The sequence below is a fragment of the Macrobrachium rosenbergii genome, chromosome 42, assembly GCF_040412425.1.
Source record: "Macrobrachium rosenbergii isolate ZJJX-2024 chromosome 42, ASM4041242v1, whole genome shotgun sequence".
In the NCBI taxonomy this organism is placed as follows: domain Eukaryota; kingdom Metazoa; phylum Arthropoda; class Malacostraca; order Decapoda; family Palaemonidae; genus Macrobrachium; species Macrobrachium rosenbergii.
The window spans coordinates 57,170,866-57,177,712 of record NC_089782.1 but is presented as its reverse complement, the minus strand read 5'-3'; positions in this window follow the sequence as shown (position 1 = coordinate 57,177,712).

Here is a 6,847-nt window from a genome sequence, read left to right as displayed (position 1 = left end):
CGATGACAACCTATTCCTCGAGAGTGCCGAAGACATTTTGTAAATAAATTATGTACAGTGTTAGACGTTTTATTTGTACATCTAAAACATATTTATTTAAACATAGTGATTATAACAATATGTTCCTCATTCAAACTGATTTAAATATATTTTCCTTTCCATTCATTTCAAAATAAATTGTGTTACATTTGATTGATATTAAGTACGTAAACAATAGCTTGCCCTCAAAATCTTGACTCCTACCCATTACCTTTTATTTGCAGCCAGTATGAGCACTGTTTAGGGTGCTGTATGATATAAATAAAAAAACAAAGAAAAATAGCAGTGGGTTACATTAATTGAAATAAAACAATGGTGTTGACCTTTACACCTCTAGCAATTGAGGGGAATGAGGTATCATTGCTTTTCATTTGAATTCTACTTCTAGTGACTGCTCCTGACTTGCTGCATATAGAAGGCTAGAGTGTCGAAACCTTAGATAAAACAAAACATTGTTTTTTTGTATTCCCGCCCTGAATAGATGTAGGTCTAACAAGTGAGCTATAGACTGGTTCATTATGTGGATGAATTACATACATTGAATTATTTGTAAAGTAGTAACAACACGAATATCAAGAAAATGGAAGAATTCCAAGCTAACAACTTAGTCCCAACAACTGCTTTGGAAGTTGTGATGAAACCTCCACATAATAATAATAATAATAATAATAATAATAATAATAATAATAATAATAATAACTGAAAATGATAATGCAATCAAGGGAACGATGACAAATCCTGCTCGCCATCATTTATATCTCTGAGGCCTAGGATGGGTACTAATATCAATTAGTGAATATGTCATCGGCAAGTGGGCAAAGCCACAGTGAAGAGACGTCTTCCCCATATGTAAACTTCTCTTCACTGTGGGTGGAGCCTCATGACGTCATAGGTTAACATCGTGTTCAAAACCCATAGCTGCAATTTTGATGGCTCTGGCATAGGAAACACACGTTTACTCTGATAAGTGCCAGAACTATTGAACTTAGGTCCTAAATAATACTTGTAAAAATTAGGTAGGGTTATAAAATATACACTTGCCAACTTTCACCTTTATCCGATGGTTTGATAAAAAAGTGTCGCCGAAAAGATGTGTTTCATCGGCTCTGAATCCCGTAGTAGTTTACCTTTGTTTCATATGTACAAAAATAGAAAGAATAACAATTTTTCTTACCGATTTTACACTTAAAAATATGAAAACTTATAAATTACTTCAAAAATTAAAAAACACTTCGTAAGGTTTATTGAAAATTTCGCAGATCTGTGAAAAAATCATAGATGCAAATTAGTTGTTTCAATGAAAATTTCGCGAAACCTGAAACGCATATGCACGAGGCATTACTGTAATGTTAAGCACTCAAATTTGCCCCAGATTTAGTACTGAAAACTCCAGAGGCCCTCTTTAGTAGTGATCCAGATGAGATGCTACTTTGTCCAGTTATGGTGCAGTGGAACTTCCTTAAGAGAACTTGACATCCCAGGCCTGAGTGTCAATGACTCCTTGTTAGTACTGGCAGGGCTACGAAAGAGGTGTCCAAGAACACTTTCTTTCTGGCTCTGTGAGATGATCAGGCACGCATATGACTTTTCCTGTGAGGAGGGTAAGCACAAAGTCTGGGCAAGAGCTCACAAGATAGGTCTTGTTCCGAGCTCTCCAAGGCTGTCAGAATGGGTTAAGTTTACAGGTAAGAAGAAGAAACTTCATCGGAAGGCAGCACTCTCTAGGCAGTGCATAAGGAGGTCTCTGGTTCCTTCCTTTTTGCCGTTAAACTCCTACCTGTTGCTACTTTTAAGGGAGGAATATCCTTTTTGCTGACTCCCACTGAACGTTCAGTGGAACACTGCCAAGGGGGAGGTTATGACCATTTTGGCATTTCCTTGGAAGCCTTTTTCATTCTGAGGGAGTGTCCCTCTTGCAAACACTCTCTCTGGGCAAAAGAAGCACCACCAGCTAACCCAACTTTCTTTTCAGGTGTGATGGAGGCCAAAAGACCCAGGGAGTGGTGGCTTTTGGAGCTCAACATGGGGCCAGTGCATCGAGAGGAAGGAGGGTGCTGTGGTTCAGTGATGGATAGTAGTGAAGTAATGGGAAAAGGTTACTGGAAAATTATATGGTGAAGGGTGTAGTGACACTAGTGTCTGACAAATAGAAAAATTAAAAAAGTTGTTGTAGGGTAAAGAAAGTGGAGGGATTACAGCGAGAGGTGGAGCAATGAACGGAGTCCTTAAGGAAGACAGAAGTAGAAAATAGCAGTAAAGCAGGAGAATGAGATGCTGAAGAGGATGATGAAGGAAATAAAGAGTCAGGAAACAGGTGAAGGCACCAGAGAGAAAGATGGAAGAGAAGATAGAAAAGATGTTTAATGCAAGATCTGGAATCAGTAAGAGTGTGGAAATGCAAAACGGGGCAGGAATAGGACAGATAGAATTGACTCTGAATCAGGAGGATGAGGATAGGAAAAAGATTCTAGGGGAGGAAGAAGGTGCACAAGATAGGCAAGAGAATGATAGGAAAAGTAAGGCTAAGAAAAGGACAGACATAGTATACAAGCTGAATAAGAGTAGGATGACTGTGCATCAGAAGTTAGTGAGAGAAGAGATGAACAGAAAGGAAATTGGAGTGATGAGGGATGAAAGCTATACAGGAGCATAGTACTCAGGGAAGTCCCCAGGAAAGGAAAGTACATCATATCAAGCGAGAGGGATATAAATGACTTTTTTAAGGAGTATGAAAGATACTCCCAGGAGAAGTATTGGAGATAGTGTGCGTCATTGTTACAAGGATCGGGTGAGCCACTGCAAGGTAGATTGTTAGACTTTTTTCAAACAATCAAGAGTGTAGGAAGACAGAGGTATTGATATGTTGGTATATATAACACATACTACAACTCTTCATTCTTACCTGGAAGGTAAATATGATGTATTTAGTATTTGAGGTTTGGTCCCATTCTCGTTGCAGATGTCCGAGGATGAAGGGCGATAATAAAGCTAATGGAGTGCCACCTGTGTCAGCTGCTGCGACAGCTGACACAGGGATCTTCTTCACTAGTTCTACCATGATCCGTCGCAGCTCTTGGAGTTCATCGGCCAAGTGACAGATGGCAGAATCCTGACCCGTGATTGTGTCTGCGACGGACTGAGACAGAAAGGAGGCGGTCGGGGGTTGCTTGAGAGGCTCGCAGGTATCAATGACCAGCTCAGGCACGGGTTGCAAGGCCGCACCTTTAGGTGAACTTCCGCTGTGGTCGAGAGGAACTGTCTCTCTTACCGACGCTGGTAGCGGGGCCAGGCCGGGAGAAGAGAGGGGGTCCTGAGTTGGATCCCTTGAATGGAGATCGAGGGCATGCTCTGGCGCTGGCACTAAGGCAGGGTCAGGCACTATCAGTGGTTTCTTGCAGGGGCGTCATTTCATTTTTTCTTAGGGGGGGGCAAAGGTTTATTTGAGGCAAAGTGAGCCTAACCAGCTGGGGCGTCCGGGGGCCTCTGCAAGGCCCCCCTCAAGACAATTTTTAGAAATATCAACAAAATAGGAGCAATCTGAATCCACTTAAGGAAATTTTAAGAATTTTTATTCCTTAAAAAATTCTGTACCTACAGTACATCAAATTTTGAGATAATAGATGAAGATGAAAAGGTAGTAGAAATTTTAAAGAAATAAAGTTATAATTATGTATATAATTATATATATAAATATATATACATACAGATTTTTTCCTATCGCTGATTTGGAGGCCCCCCTAGAAAGCCTGGGGGGGCCAGCGCCCCTCACTGCCCCCCCAAATGACGCCCCTGGTTTCTTGTGCTCGTCGGTCAGGACAGATGGAGCTTGGCATTGCTCGGTGCGTGCAAGTGGCACTGGCAGGGATTTGGCATCTCCTGGAGGGAGATCTGATTCGGGCCCTGGCACTGGCACTGAGGCATGGTCAGGCACTGGAGTTGGATCGGGAATCGATCGAGGGGGCCACTGTACATCGTACTCAGGTGGCACTGGTAGGAACTTCACGTCCTTATGGTCCCCAGGGGGTGCCAGTCTTGACTGGGAGAAAGGCAGGGGAGGATTTCACGCGCCTGAGGAACGAGTTGGGGAATGTGGACCCCTGGATTGTCGTGACTGCTGTGGTGACTGAAAATCCTGTCCCAGGACGACGTCATAGCCTCTGGGAAGATAACTTGCTACTGCAAGATTGCAAATTTTTGATTGATGAGGTCTTGTCTCTCAACTGGACCGTAGGGAGTATCATTTTAAACTGATTTACTCCCTCGATCGTGATGAGTTTTTGTCTATTGACAATAGCTCAATAGGGAACTCTATCCCTTCATATGAGGGAGATTTGCACGCCAGAGTCATCGAATGCCTTGACTCGGTGTGCGGGGTAGTTGCCTTGGGGAGGGGCCACATATATGGGACCTTCAGTGGGAGGGCCCAAGGACTTGGAATTCGTGACAGCCAAGGCAATGGCGGGAGTATTGGACTTATTATTTTTAGGATATTTCACCCATGAGGGAGAGTGGCCATAAACCTTGCACGCCATGCAAAAGGTTTGGCTAAAATCTCTTCACACTGCCCCTGTGGAGGGCGCAGGCGAGTTATTGGGGGGTTTTCCAGGAGAAAGAGGCGCTGTTTGTTTGTTCCGGCACTGATTAGAGGAATGCCCCGTCTTTTTGCAATAATGGCAAGTTAGGGGCTTGCCCGAGTTCCCATTCTTAAGGGAATTAGATCCTCTGAAGAGGGGCGGGGGGATTTATCTTCCGCTGCATGGATCCTTCCTGAGGGTGGCGAGTCTCCCACGTCTGCTATCCGGCAACACTCGGTGAGTGTTGCAGGGGCTTTTCTACTACATGAGTGGCCAGGGCAGGAGGAGAGTAGCACAGAAAATGCTCAAATTTAAATTTCTCGAGTACCTCGGTGGCGCTTGTGGCTCCTTCAGACTTGAGCCATTTTGCTAACGCCCACTCAAAATGGTAAGCCCAATCGGACCAAGTCTGGCCTGCTTCTCTTGGCTGCTCTCTCCAACGCCTCCTCCACCGCTTGGGGGTAATCTCGTATGCCTTGGTAACCGCTTGGCGTATGGCTTCCCAGTTTCCCCTATCCTCTGCTGAAAGGGCGTGGTAGGCAACGAGTGCCTTCCCTCCCAGGAATTTAGTGAGAACAAGGGAGAGTTCTGCGGGGGAGAGGGTGCAGCACTCCAGGACTCTTTTGGCCCTCTCAATCCATACTTCAGGTTCAGCCTCAGTCCATTTTGGCATGAATGAGTGAGCTTGGCTGAGGGCACTCATTCCTGCCGCAGGAGGCAGGGTGGCTTTCTGCAGTTCTACCATCTGGAGGTCATGAGCGCGCTGTCTCTCTCGCTCCTCTCTATCCTCCTCTCTTTCTCGCCTCTCCATCTCCTCTCTTTGTGCCTGGGTGATTCTTTCTTTCTCCCTCTCTTGCCTTTCGGCTTCTTCTCGTTTCTCCTGGGCGATTCTTTCTTTCTCCCTCTCTTGCTGTTCTGTCTCCTCTCTTTTCTCTTGGCCGATTCTCTCTTTCTCCCTCTCTTGCCTCTTGGCTTCTCTTTCCGCCTTGGCATCGTCCACTCTCTCTTGAACCCATTCTCTCAGAGCTTGCCCTGATAGTCCCATGTCCTTTCCAGCGGACATGTAGAATTTGAAGTCCTCATTTTGTTGGGCTCTGGCAGTAGCCATCTTGAAATAATGGTTATATGGACGGGACCCTCCAGCGAATCAAATATGTCTGAGAAGACTCAGGTTGTCTGAAAAGACTCAATTGCAAGAATCTGAAACACTCAATTGTTCAGACTGAAGGAGAATGGATCTGTCTGAATAAGACAATTGATCAGTAAGTCTGAGGAGACTTGGTTAAAATTTAATATCTGTATTAGGTAAGCTTAAATTATTTTTTTTATTGGCATTATGTGAATTTAGATCAGCCTTGTTTTTTCTACGTTTAATATCTACTTTTTAAGAAAGTCATTTTGTGGCAAGATAGCCGTTGTTTTGAATGGGTATTTGTTTACATTATTTTTTAACTTTAATGTCCGTTGTCTGGTCATTTCTAGTGCTTAACGTAAAGTGCTTAATTTAACATTATTCAGTGTGGTTAGGCGCCTCCTTCCTGTTTGTTTATATTATCGAACTACCATTTTAACGAGTGTTTTTCTGTTTTTATGAGTGTTGATGAACGTCTCATTAGTGATGTCTGGACGTCGGAGCTCGGCTAGAGTTAGCTCGGGCTATAGCACTCCCCTGACATACTGTCCCTTGAGCAGCTGATTGATTTTTGGAATTTGGTTGATGATTGTTTGGCAGCTTTTTGGACCACGTTACAGATCTTCTCTTGGACTGTTGTTCGCAGGTCCTCTTGTCACCTGCGACTTGAGTGTTTCCTGCCTTGAGCCGCAACTTGGGTCCTTCATATGAGACTCGCAGGTACTCCTGTCACCTGCGACTTGAGTGTTTCCTGTCTTTCTCTGTTGAGGAGGATTCCCAGGGAATTGGTGCCATCGCTTTCTCCCGGCACTGATGGGGATTCGCCTGCTGTTTCTGCGTCTCTGATCAGCTGTTTTCTGCTGTCAATCTGGGAGCTTGCTAGCTCGTGAAACAATCTGTAGGGAGGCTGACACCAGGTAAGACTAAGTATCTTTGGTTTTTGCATAGGATCACCTTCCCTTTTGTGTGGATGCTCTGGTGTTCATGACCTGCCCTGATAGCGGAATTGACGATTTGATCACGGCCCTGGAATTGTTTCTCCTCCGCTGCCTCCACTGATGTGAGAGAAACTATATAGCAGTTGGTTTATTTAAGTATATAT